We start from the raw sequence: 12,194 nt of genomic DNA, 5'->3' as shown, positions 1-12,194 counted from the left end.
TGCTCTGCTCCATGGGGAGCCCCAAGCTGCTCTCGGAGCCCCCCCTTTCCTCGCCACATGCAGGTGTCGGGGGGCAGGAGGGCAGCGCCAACGGGAGCCGCGCTTCGGGGAGATGGGCTGTGGAGTTAGCAGTACGGCAGGTACCGGCATCCGCTCTTGAAAAGGCTTTGTGCTCAGCTGGGGCACGGCACACCGGATTGCCCCCCCCCTGCCTCCTCCCCGAAGTGCAGCGATTTGGAGCCCATCCCTTTATCGTAAATCAACAACAGAGCTAATATTCATATCGAGGAAGTGAGATAATATCAGAGGCCAAGGTGGGCTCCGAAGTGGGTGCGTGAGACATGCACAAGTTTGGGGGGAGAGGGAAAGGGGGGCTGTGGTAGGAGCTCTTTATCAGAGAGGAAATTGCACTATTCAAGGGGGAGAGAGTGTGTGCGTACACGTTTGTGTAAATAACACTTGCCAGGAGCAGGAAAGAGCCCCCGGAGCAGGACAGGCTTGCTGCCAGCTCCTGCCAGCACCTGTGGTCGGGTCGGCACGTTGCAAACCCAGGCTGGTCGGTGTGTACCTGGGCTGGGGTCTGCCCAGCCCCGACAGGGAGCCGGTCCCTGCCACCTCCCTGGGCTGGCACCTTGAGAGGATGAGAGCAAGTCCCCAGGAGACCCGGGGGATCACGGCAGAGGCAGCCAAAGCAGCGCCAGAGCTCCCAGAGCCACGGGGTGCAGTCCCCAGGGGCTGGGCACCCTTGGCACCCAGCGTGCTCGACCCTGCAAACTTCACCCCCTTGCTCCATGGCAGAGACACGAGGCCCCAGAGAGCAGAGGGGTTTGGTTAGAGGCAGGCAGTGCAGCAGTACCAAGATCCAGCATCTCTTATCACACCTGACCTGTTTTTCCCAAATAACTTCTATTGCTCCCCAAACAAACCCCTTGGTGCTTTTTCTGGAAATTAATCTTAGAGACATTTGAGGGGCAAGGTCCACCCTCATCTTCTGATTAGAAGCAGTGGGAATTCCCAGGATTAAAACATAAACAAACCAACCCAGGTTGGATTTATGCCTTTATTAGCTGCCGTTGCTTCCCTCTCTTTGAAAAACCCAAACCCTGTTATTTGTTCTTGTGTAGCTGAGCTTGGTCTGGGGCTACCGACTGCCTGGGCTGGGCTTTTCCCCCTCCGAGGGTGGCCAGGCTGGGGGTTGGCTGGCACCCAGGCAGCACCAAGGTGCATTTGGGCAGTGGGGAAAGATGCTGGGCGGCAGCTGATCCGAGCCCAGCCCTCGGGCGAGCGGGCTGCGGTCCAGGGAGCGGGGGGAGCAGTGGGGGGCCGGGCTGTGCAAGCCAGCGCGTCCAGCTCATCGGGGCCCTCTCTGCGGGTTGTCCAGGAGGGTGGTCGGAGGCCTGGGGAGAGGGGCTCCGCCGGGTCTGAGCCCAGCTCCCTGCATGGCAGCAGGGCACGGCAGCGAAGCTGTCCCAGGCTGATTGAGTTTCCACAGGCTGGGTGTCCCCTTCCCCCAGCGCTGCTTTGCCCAGCCCCGGCCCCCTCCCCGGGCTCAGCCTGGGCTCCCCGGGTGGGTTACTCCCATCCCCAGCTGGTGTGAGCAGCCTCATGCTGAAAGGGTGTCTCTGGGGAGAGCATCTCTCTTCCCTGCTCCATCAATCTCCCAGCCCACCTCCAGCACCGATGTGCCTGGCAGTGGCAGGCTCCGGGGGGGCTCAGCTGTGGGCTGGAGACGGCTCCCTGCTCCTTCCTCCTCCCCTGGCTTTTGCATAGCACCCAGATTTATTTTTACATAGGAAGCAGCTATGCAAACAAGTCCTGGGCCTGGGGTGCTGCGCAAACAGGGACGGGAGGACCCAGGGCTGCGTCGTCTCTTCCCGAGTCCTTTTGATGGTACCAAGGACCTTTTCCTTGGTACTGATGGAGAAGTGGGGCTTTGCAGCGAACAGCAACCACCCCTTGCTCTGCCTGCCTGGGGGATGCTGTGGGAGGAGAGGAGGCAGCAAAACTGTAGGGATGCTGCAAGGCGGCCCCGGTTCATCTCCTGCGGGTACGGAGAGGGGAGCACCAGCAAATGCCACTGGGAGGGCAGCGGGGCACAGCTGGAGCCTGGGCACCAGCGTGGCAGCTCCGTCCTGCCCTGCTGCAGAGGTGGATGGCTCCTGGCAGCACGGGGGCCTTCGGCTCCCACCGCAAGTGCCGGGTGGGTTGTTTCCCCTCGCCCTGGCACAGGTTTGCTGGAGTCCGCAGGGATGGAGAGAGGGACCTCAGCCCCGCCGGGGTGATCCCTCCCTGCTCTCCCCCCATCTCCGTGGGGCGTGGGGGTTTCTCTGTGTGCTCCCTGCTCAGATGGGTGGTCCTGGTGCCTCTGCCCGTGCTGTGCCGGGCCGTGCCCTGGCCTGCGCGGGCACAGGCGGGCTGCAGTGTGCCGTGCCTTTTTAGGAGGGGTGGTGGGGAGGGGGTGGGGAAGGAAACATGCCTGCTTCGTTATTTAGTGTCCCACACACGGAGCCTGCCTGGCCCTCGGGAAACCTCCATCCACTGCGCGGCTGGGATCTGCAGCGAAAGCAAACAATGGGATCCCCAGAGACAACAATGCCCCATTGTCCTTTGAAGCCATAACAATGAAACAATAGACCACAGTCTGCTCCCTTTATTCCCAGGCACGCCCCCCCCGCAGCCCTGTCCTGCAGCCCCGGGGCCGTCTGCGTTCGGGGGCTCGCGCCGTCCCCGAGGACCCGCCGCCACTGCTTGCTGTCCCCCCGTCCCGCTCGCACGACTCCCATCCCTCGCTCGCGGGGTGAGTCTCGGGGGTCCCCGTGGCCTCCCTGTCCGTGCGGGTTGTGCCTGAGAGGAGAAGGAGGTGGCTTCTGGCAGGCTTTGATCCTCGAGCTTTCATCAGCGGGAGGGATGGAGGAGTCCCGTTAGGTCACGCGGTCCGTGCCCCGGAGAACAGCGGGGCTTTGTTGTCTCCGGGGATGGCCACTTGTCAGCTCTCGCCGTCACGGCACTCCCTGAAGGTTTCCTGGTGTATCCTCCTCCTCCTCGTGGGGTCTGAAACAACCCCAGCGGCTGTGCCCACCCTGGTCGCTGCAGACACCCCCAAATGCTCCGTGGGAGGGTGGGCCTGGGGAGGAGGCAGGAGGGGATAGAGGCAGGAGGAGGGGATCGGGTGCAAGGGGTCCCATCTCGTGGGGACCTTAGAGCTGCTTCTGTCTCCTGGCCGCATCTAGCCATCCCCAAGGATCAAGCTCTCAGCTCTCTTTGCTTCCCCGTGGTCCCCAGAAGCTGCTGGGGGCTGTTTCGGAGCAGAGGGGTGAATCCCCTCCCTGCTTTGCCAGATGGGCTGCGGCAGCCCTGGGCACTCGTGGCTGGCAGCGTGGGGGGTGGGTGCCCAGCCTGCAGCCCCAGGGGTCCCTCTCGGAGGGTACCCAGTCACCGTGCAGCGTGGGGGAGATGCTGGGGGGGCACTGGGCAGTGGGAATGCTGCTGCAAGGCAGCCGTGGTGTTTCCTGCCATTGAACGCTCTCCTCGTCCCTTCACCAGCTCCTGACAAGCAGGGATGGGGGAGAGCCAAGGCAGGGACCACCAGTGCTGGAGCCAGGACTGCTTGGCTGGGCTTGGATCCGGCATGGATGAGGGCTCAGATCCCCAGTCCTGGCTCTGGGAGTCAGAGCAGGCGGCACGTTGGACCTGGGCACCTCTCCTGTGCCTCCCCAGCTGCGCCTGTGACTGTGCCACACGGTCACCGCCGTGTCTGCGTCAGCATCCTCGGGGCAGCAGCACGTTGGGGTCCGATTTGTCCTTTTCCCAATCCTTGTTTGTCACAGAGGGAGAAGGGAACCCGGTGCTGGGCTCGGGGACATGGGGACCCTGGTGTCCCCAAAGGCCACTGCCAGCCTCCTCCTGTGCCCCATGGGAGCTCCCGGAGGCCCCCCCTGCTCCTCCCGGTTACCTATGGGCAGCCAAACCCACCTGAATAGGTAATGAATGGAGGAGAGAAAAGAGCCCCGAGTACATTGTGTTTGCCACAGGCCGGGAACAATTGCTAAATACAAATCACACAGAGAAAAGGGAGAGAGAGAGAGAGACAAAAGAAAGAACCCCAGCACAAAGGAGAGGAATGAAATGGTAAGTAAAGTCAAACAAAAAGGAGCCGGGCTGAGACAAAAGAAGGGAACAATATCCCCGAGGCAATAGGCTCCTGAACAATGGGGACAGTGACAGCGGCACAAAGGCACACTGTTTGCAAGTAGACGTTATCTCACACAGCCACTGGCAGCCCTGGCCCTGGCGCTTCTATTTTCAGGGATGCTTTTGTGCTGCGCTGAACAATATTCCTTGCATGGCTGCAGATAGAGAGATGAGGGGGGTTTGGTGCTTGCTGTTTTTTTTATTTTGCCTGCCCGGTGCCAGCTCTGTAATAAAAACAGGTTCAGCCCTTCGGAGAGCGGGGCAGAGCGAGGGGGTGGGTGGGCAGAGCCGGCCAAGCCGACCCATTGATGCCAGGGACGGGGCAGAGCATCCATCGGTGCTGCCTCCCGCAGGGGCCAGGCTGGGACCCCAGCAGTGGGCAGCCGTGGCAGGGCTGGCACCCCGGGACGAGCGGGAGCCGATGGCTTCGGGGCGGTGTGTTTTATGTTTGTGTCCAGGGCTTATCAGCTCCGAGCTTTGCATTCAACCAGCTGCACTTGCAGGCCTGAACCCAGAACCGGGCAGACCAGAAAGATGGCTTTTCCCAGCTGCTTTTGTTTCAAGCACTGAAGTTTTTAACCTCTGAAGTGTGCGGGCAGGGACAGAGTTGCCTGCTGGGCTGAGAACTCCCCAGGTGCTGGCAGAGCTGCCTGGCTGCTGGAGGCTTGGCTCCCTGGCATCCCTCCACACCCGTCCCCTGCTCCCTGGCCACGGGTGCATCACCCAGCCCCGATGTGTAGAGGTGATGGCACAGTTTGGAGGGGTGAATCTGCAGGTCATGGCTCTGCCGTGCTCGGACACCGCAGTGTGCCCTGGGTGAGGATGTCCCGGATGGATCCAGCCTCTTCCTGCCACCCACCAAGCTCAGGTTTTTGCACAACCTGGAGCTACAGGAACGGGTGTGCAGGCTGTGCCCCTTTTGGCATACTGGGGCTGGCAGGAGCTGTGCGGGCACTGCCACGGCTAACGGGGCTGGGGCAAGACGGGGCTCTGCTCTGCACCCTCTTTGTTTGCCTCCTGCTTGTGCAGGTTGCTGGTCCTTTGCTGTCCTTGGCTGGCGTAAAATGATAGTTTAGAAAGCCGACATTGGTTTATTGCAGCGCTGGGTGCATGGGGGATCTCTGCTCCTATCATGCACACCTAAGAACAAAAGCTTGCTCCTTATATACATAATTCCAAGAAAAGCCCACCCATTCAAAAAAAAAACTTATGCATATGCTAATACGTTATGTAATGCATTATATAATGTCTTTATGCCTGCGTACTAAATTGGGGAAGGGGTCTTGGGGGGTCTCTGGGGGTCGCTGGTGGTCCCAATCCCCCTTTAATCGTGCTTGTGCGCAAGCGTGGTCGAGGCCCTTGTTTACACGTACGTGTGTTCTCAAGAAGATATTGTTTTGGACTTATCTCTCCTCTGACACAAGAGTTTATGAATCAAGTTAATTTAGACATCACAAAGTTGTTCTTTACAGTTTTGTTTTGTCTTTTGGCCCCTTATATAATTAGCAGAGACCTTTGTTTTTCTAAGACTAAGCGTAAACAGCATGAATCATTGTCTACTAGAACCTTGTTATCAATCCCATAAACAAACTCTATCTACAAAACATGTAGTTTGCTTCAGAACCTATTGTTATTCTTTATTATTCCAGCTAAAATGAAAATTATTGACAGGAAAGTTTGTTCTGTGTAGAGGTAACACAGAGCAGGCCTTTTAGAGCCTGCTCTGAGGCCTGCTCTTGCTAAACCATTGCTGAACTGAACCGTCTGGTATCACTCCCATCAGACAGGCTGTCCCAGCCCGCGATGGAGAGCTCACTTGCTGGGCCTGCCATGGTTCCTGGGCTTCAGTGGAGCTGGTGTGGGTTTCATCCAGCTCTTGCCTGGAAAACCCTCTTTTGGGGCCTTCCCAGTTGTCTCCCGATGTCTGTTCCTGCCTGGTGATGGGCCGGCTGCGTCGCGAGCCCGGAGTCACACGAACACGGTTACGCACCAGCGCATTTACAACAGCGTGGGGTTGTTACTGCAGGGTATGTTATCAAAGCACCCCGTCTGCAGCACCCAGGAGCTTTCTGAGCCAGCTGGACCCGTCCGTTTGGGCAGGGACTGATGTTCCCACAAGCCACCCATCCCTTCCTGGAGCTCCCGGCATGCTCGTGCCCTTTTCCCCTCTGGTCCCGCATTCGGAAAACCATCCCTCCTACGCCGCCCCACCGCGAGCTGCCACAAGCCGTGGGGACGTCACCCAGTTACTGTAAGTGACTTGGGAGAGGAGAAATCAGGGTGTTGCGAAGACAGAGTCACAGACGCCCCGTATCGGTGCCGATCTCCCGAAACACCCAGTTTTAGCAGATGGGTTTAGCTCTCACTTGAAAAAGCTGCGTTTCTGATATCGATCACGTTATCTGAGGGTACATCCTGTTGCTAAGTTTGGCTGCTTCCTCCCTTCGACAGCTGTTGTGCAGCTACAGCTGCTTCAAACCTGCGCGGCGGGGATGGCGTGTGGCGCGGGGGGGTTTGGTGCTCGGAAAAATAGATCCTGGGTTTCGTTTGACCGTGGTGAGCAAGAGCGATGCGGCCTCTCGGAGGGGCCGCACCGAGCAGGGTTGTATCCTGCCCTTTTCTGCCCGGCCAGTGGATCACGATGTGATCAGACACCGAGGACACGGCGCTGGCGGGGGGAATATTTGAGGCACTAAATCAAAGCAAAGCGGCAGCGTCTTTACATGGAAGTTGTTGTCAGGAAAAGGGTTGTTCCCTAATCCTGACCGCCCGGTATCTGGTTTTGGGGTTGTGTTTGTACACGTGCTCTGAGCTGTGTCTCGAGGTGCAAAGCGAGCGCAGGAGCAGTCGTTCTCCTGGAGCCAAAGCCCCTGTGCTCTCTGTGTCTTGCCGGAGAAGCAGCCCCGTGTCTGTGTCCTGCCCTGCCCGCGGCAGGAGCTCGGCGAGGCCAAACCCTCTGCAAGTCCCCGTTCCAAAGGGTCCGTGGGCCATGCAGTGCGATGGGCACCAGCAGAAATCACCAAGCCGGGGACTTTAACCCACTCGGTTGGGGCAGCAGCTCTGCCCTCGTACCCCTCGTGCTTCCCCAGGGCTCTGCCATGCCGGCTCACTGATCTCTGCATTTAAAATCCCTGGAAGCAGGATGATGCTCTTTGGTCTTCTGGGGAGAGGCGAGCCTGCTCCTCCTTGCTCTGTGCAGCCCTTTCTGACCATCACCCAGCCCTCAGGGCTGGAGCCAGGACGTGTTGCTGCTGCTCATCCCCTGCCTGCCTATGTGAGGAATTCCTCTCCCGAGCCTGGTGGGCGAAAACAAGCCTGGCTCCTCTGATATAATTCAGCGAAGTTGAAGCTCTTTGCTGCAATTAGCTGGTATTTAAACCCTCGCTAACCCTTAACATCCTAATGACAATAATAATGATGCTCCACATGTCCTGCAGTGCCGCGCATCTAAAGATTACACTCGCTAATTAATTAAGCGCCGACTCCCCCCCTCTACTTTCCTCGCTGAGGAGAAGAAATCGCTAAGAGTCTCTTAAGAACGGACATAAAGGCAGGGAAATCCAGGCACCAAAACAAGACAAATGGGGATTTGAAGACAATCCGGGCCGGGTCCATGTGACCCGCGGAGTGGACCAGGCAGCAGAAAGGATAAAAATGCCAAGCGCAGAGCGGGGAGAGAAAACAACCGCCAGCTTAAAAACCCAGGGAAAGAAAAGCACCAAGATGAAGGGAGTGACAAAGCATCAAAGGGAAGAGAAACCAAAGGCGTCGGAACAAAGGACAAGCTGGAACAAAGGACCAAAGAGGGGAGAACAAAAGCACTAAATAGAAAACAAAGGCAGGGGACAAGAAAAGCCCCTCTGTCAGGGCTGAGCTGGAGGGTCCCGGCCGGGGAGGTGGGTGGCACGGGCGGTGCTGCGGGTCCCTGCTGGAGCCGGACTGGCGGAGGCCGCGGGAGCCTGGGAGCAGAGACCCCGGGAGCCCAGTTTCGCCTTTGAATGGGAGGCGATGGGCTCGGCCCCCCAGTGCCACGCCGTCTCGGGCGCTGCGTGGAGGTCGGCAGCAGCTTGGGGACGTGGCTTTGCTCCCGCGCTGCCCTCTGGCCGCGGCCCCCTCCCGTCCCGCTGGGTGGTCCGGCCATCCCCTCCCTCCCCACGCGTCTCTTCGGCGCAGCCTGCTCAGCATCACCCCTCTGCGCTGCCCCGCCGCAGACACCCCGGCGCAGCCCCCTGCCCCGTCTGCCGCCCCGGCCCCACGGCGTGGGGACGGCTGGGGATGCTCTGGGGATGCTGCCAGCCCGGCTGCGTCCTCCCCACCCCGTGGCTTTCCCTTCGGAGAGGAGCCATGGGCCGGTGCTGCGTGTGTGGCTAGCCTGGTCCAGCCTGCTGGGCTGCGCTCTGGGGGGGACGATTCGCATCGTCTGGATTAAAAACAACGGCAGCATTTAGGTTGGGAATAGAGAGTTACAGAGCTGCGATGCTGCTTTGTTTCCTCTCCCCGTCGCATCCCTGTTTGGGGCTGGCAGGGTTGTTGGCACGCACGGGGCCGGCTGTGTTACGCGTGCCGCCTCGCGGGGGGACGCGGCGAGTACCCCCGGGGTCAGGCAGCCGGCGTGGGGTGAGGATGGTGACGGTGGAGGGGAGCCCGGCCGGAGCCGGGGTGCTGGCAGCCGGCGCTCCGCTCTGCCTCGGGTGCTTTGGCTGCTCGTAGCTGCGATGGGTTTGGAAGCGGCGGGTGATTTCAGTGTGTTTGGGAGGTGCCAATCTGGCGGGCTCTTGGGTAGCCGGAGAACCAGGCAGTGAGAGCCAGGGGCTTTCTGCAAATCCCACTTCCAGACCCCAAACATGGCTCTGCTCTCCATCACCTGCCCTGGCTGCACACCTTCCCTGCCAGCCGGCTGGTGCCATCCCCTTGGTGTCCTGCCTGCAGGCAGCGCTGGCCAAAGCCGCCCTCCTCCGCCGGCACATCGCCCTGGGCAGAGGCTGGCAGCAGGGAGGGGGTTAGGGCAGTGGGGTGCAGGGTTTTGGCCATGTCTAAATGTTCTGCCCAGGCAGGAGCCGGAGCTCACCAGCAATCTCAGCCCACCCCACCCCAGCTCTGCCTTCCTGCAGGATCATTATTTGCTCAATTTTACTTTGCTTTTCGGGCGAGCTCTCTCTGAGCGTTGGCTAAGAGCTGAGCTGCTCCGAGTGCGCTCCTCATAGAGCAATCCTGGAACATCTTGGGTTTATTATGCCCAGATTAGAGCCTGTTACGCTGCGGGCAGACTCGCTCGCACAGCTCCGACTCCCTGCAGTAGCCGGGCACTGCCAGCGCTGGGGAGGAAGGCAGCACGGAGCTCCCAGCCGCTGGAAACGCCTCTGAAGTGGCCAGGATAAATTGTGGTGTTTGGGTGGAAATTAATTGGTAGGTTAATTCCTGGAGCTCACCCACCACCCTGCTAGGAGCCCAGGAGGGCAGGCGCCGGGCGGGGAGCAGGGGAAGAAGCTGCTGGCTCCGGGAGGGTTTGGGATGTGCTGCTTTCACAGCGAGGGTGCAAGACCATCACAGCAAGGTGCCCGTGGCCTGGGGGTGCAGAGGGCTGGGAGGGCTGCGGAGCTCTGCCGCTGGCCCTCGGCGTGCCGCGTCCCTCAGCCCTATGGACCACGAGAGCCCGATACGGTGGGGTGAACTGAGGACAGCCCCAGAGCTGCCGTGGTTCCAGAGGGCTTGAGCTGCTCCGTTAGCATTGTCATATCAGCTTGGGTTTAATGGGCTGCAGATGTCTGTCTGTCTGTCTGCCGTGCGAGGCCGCAGCGCATGTGCCCGCTACAGCTCCCCGGGAGCCAGTTCTCATCAGATGGCACAGCCGGGGCATGTCCAGCCTCGGAGCCTCTTGGCTGCAGGCTTGTTTCTGGGTCTGCTGGGCTTCAAGGGACCCTTTTGGGTCCCTCTGCTCTCCCCACCAGCCTGGCACAGCTTCTCCTTGCTGAGAAGAGCAGCATGGCCACCCGCCCTCGTCCCGCATGCAGGGGGGTATCGCGAGATGCATGAGGCAGGTCTGGAGGCAGGAGCTGGGGAGGGTTTGGACCCCATCATCTCCCCAGTCCATGGATGGCCAAGGCTCCTGAGCTGCTCCCTGGCTCCTCTCCTTCCCCCTGCCTTGGGGCTGCTTTTTGGGGTGCTCCACATCCCCAGGGTCAGTGCAAGGGTAACACCGTGCTCGGGTTTTTTGGGGAGGTCCGTGGTGTTTGTGAGATGCCTGGCGGTACCCCCTCTTCTGCCTGCTGCGAAGGGGGGCTTTAGTGGGAGCAGGGAAGGGAGGCAGGAGGGGGGCCCATGAGCCCAGCCCCTCCAAAACGGCGAGGAGCTGAGCTGGCATGTGGCTGGCCGGGGTGCTGCCACCACGCCAGCTCGGGCATTGCCACCACAGCAGCAACTCACTGCCCGAGCAGCCCCCAGCGGGGTGCGTGGCAGGGACCCCGCGGGCAACGGCAGCACCTTCATCCGCATCTTCCCTAGGTTTTCCCAGGCAGCAGCGAGGCGGGGAGCCACGGGGGCAGCTGGCAGGACCCACGCAGTTTGCTCCCTGCTTTGCAGCTTTCCCAGGCTGGTGAGGAGCAAAGCACATGCCCATTTCCAAACAATGGGTCCGCTTCCGCGCAGGAAGCAAGGTCGGATTTGTTCTCCCTGCTTTGCCCCCTCCAGCCAGTTATAAAGGGGCCAAGCCATTGTCTGAACCATTTCCATGACTCAGTCACCAGTATCCTGCGATCGGGAGGCCGGGACTCGCAGCCAGCACAAAGCAGGAGGCACGGCTCCTGCGGCCAGCCGCACCGCGGGCTCCGCAGCAAGGGTGGGGGGCTTGGGAAAAGGAAGGCGAGCACTGGCCGTGCCTTTCCCCTCCGTGCCCCCTGCGCTGGCGGCAGCGGGATCTTTGCCCCCACCAGCTTTCCTGGTCCCTCCACCCATTGTCCCGGCTTCCTTCTGCTGAGGGAGGCAGAAAGCTGAGGGTGGGATCGCAGGGTGGGAGCAGCCCTGGTTGCTCGCCCCGGGGCAGCCAGGTAGGGAGAGATGGAGCAGGAGCTGAGCAGGCCCCATGCGTCCCCGTCTGAAAGGATGGGGACCACCATGTCCATCCTGACACCTCGTGCCCATGGTCCTGGGGCTGCCCAGCAGGTCCTGGGGCTGCCCCGAGGGTCCTGGGATGACTCACAGTGAAGTGGAGAGAAGGAGATGCAGGTGGAGCTGGTGTGGCTCACAGGAGGACATGGAGAGGAGCAGAGCCAGGATGGGGACAGGACCCATGGGTGCATGGGTGGTGACACCAGGGGATGGGCAGTTGGGCCACCAACTCCTGGCACCCACCTGGGAGGTGATGCTGGTCCCAGAGGACCGCAGTGTGGCTAGCACCTGGGGGGGACCTGCCACGCACGGGGCAGGGAAGGCCACCGTGGCCACCATGGCCACTGGGGACAGGGAGGAAGGAAAGGAAAGTGAAAGTCCGTGGCTGCTGCTCTGGCCTGGCTGTTGCTATGACGACCCGAACAAAGCTTCTGCTCCCTTTTTTTGACTCAGTTGTGCAGGTCTTCAGCCCCTTTGTTAATTGTTTCCTCGTCCAGTTTGGGGGATGCACCTCCCTGCCCCCTCTTGCCCCCGGAGCGGCTCGGGGGCCCCAGGAGGTCGCCGTGGGCTCGCCTGCCTGCTCAGTGCTCGCTTGGCCGCCGATAACCATCTCCCTCACGTGACCTCTTGGGGTCTTCTCCCAAGCCGGGGTGGGGGAGCGCTGGCAGCCGGCAGAGAGGGGCCGGCAGCTTTGGTGGGCGCACGAGGCTGCCCGTGCATGGGATGGCACTGGGGACAGCCAGTCCCCCCCGTGAGGAGGGGGCTTCAGAGGGGCTGGGGGGTGCAGGGGGAGCTGCCTTTGCATCCTGCCCTGGTGCAGGTTCGGTACTTGCTGCGTGGCCCCAGGAACGCCGTGTCCTCTCCTGGCCTCAGTTTCTCCATCTGTGAAATGGGAACGT

Source organism: Nyctibius grandis, chromosome 27 (assembly GCF_013368605.1).
Source record: "Nyctibius grandis isolate bNycGra1 chromosome 27, bNycGra1.pri, whole genome shotgun sequence".
NCBI classification, from domain to species: domain Eukaryota; kingdom Metazoa; phylum Chordata; class Aves; order Nyctibiiformes; family Nyctibiidae; genus Nyctibius; species Nyctibius grandis.
Note: the sequence above shows the minus strand (reverse complement) of the source record.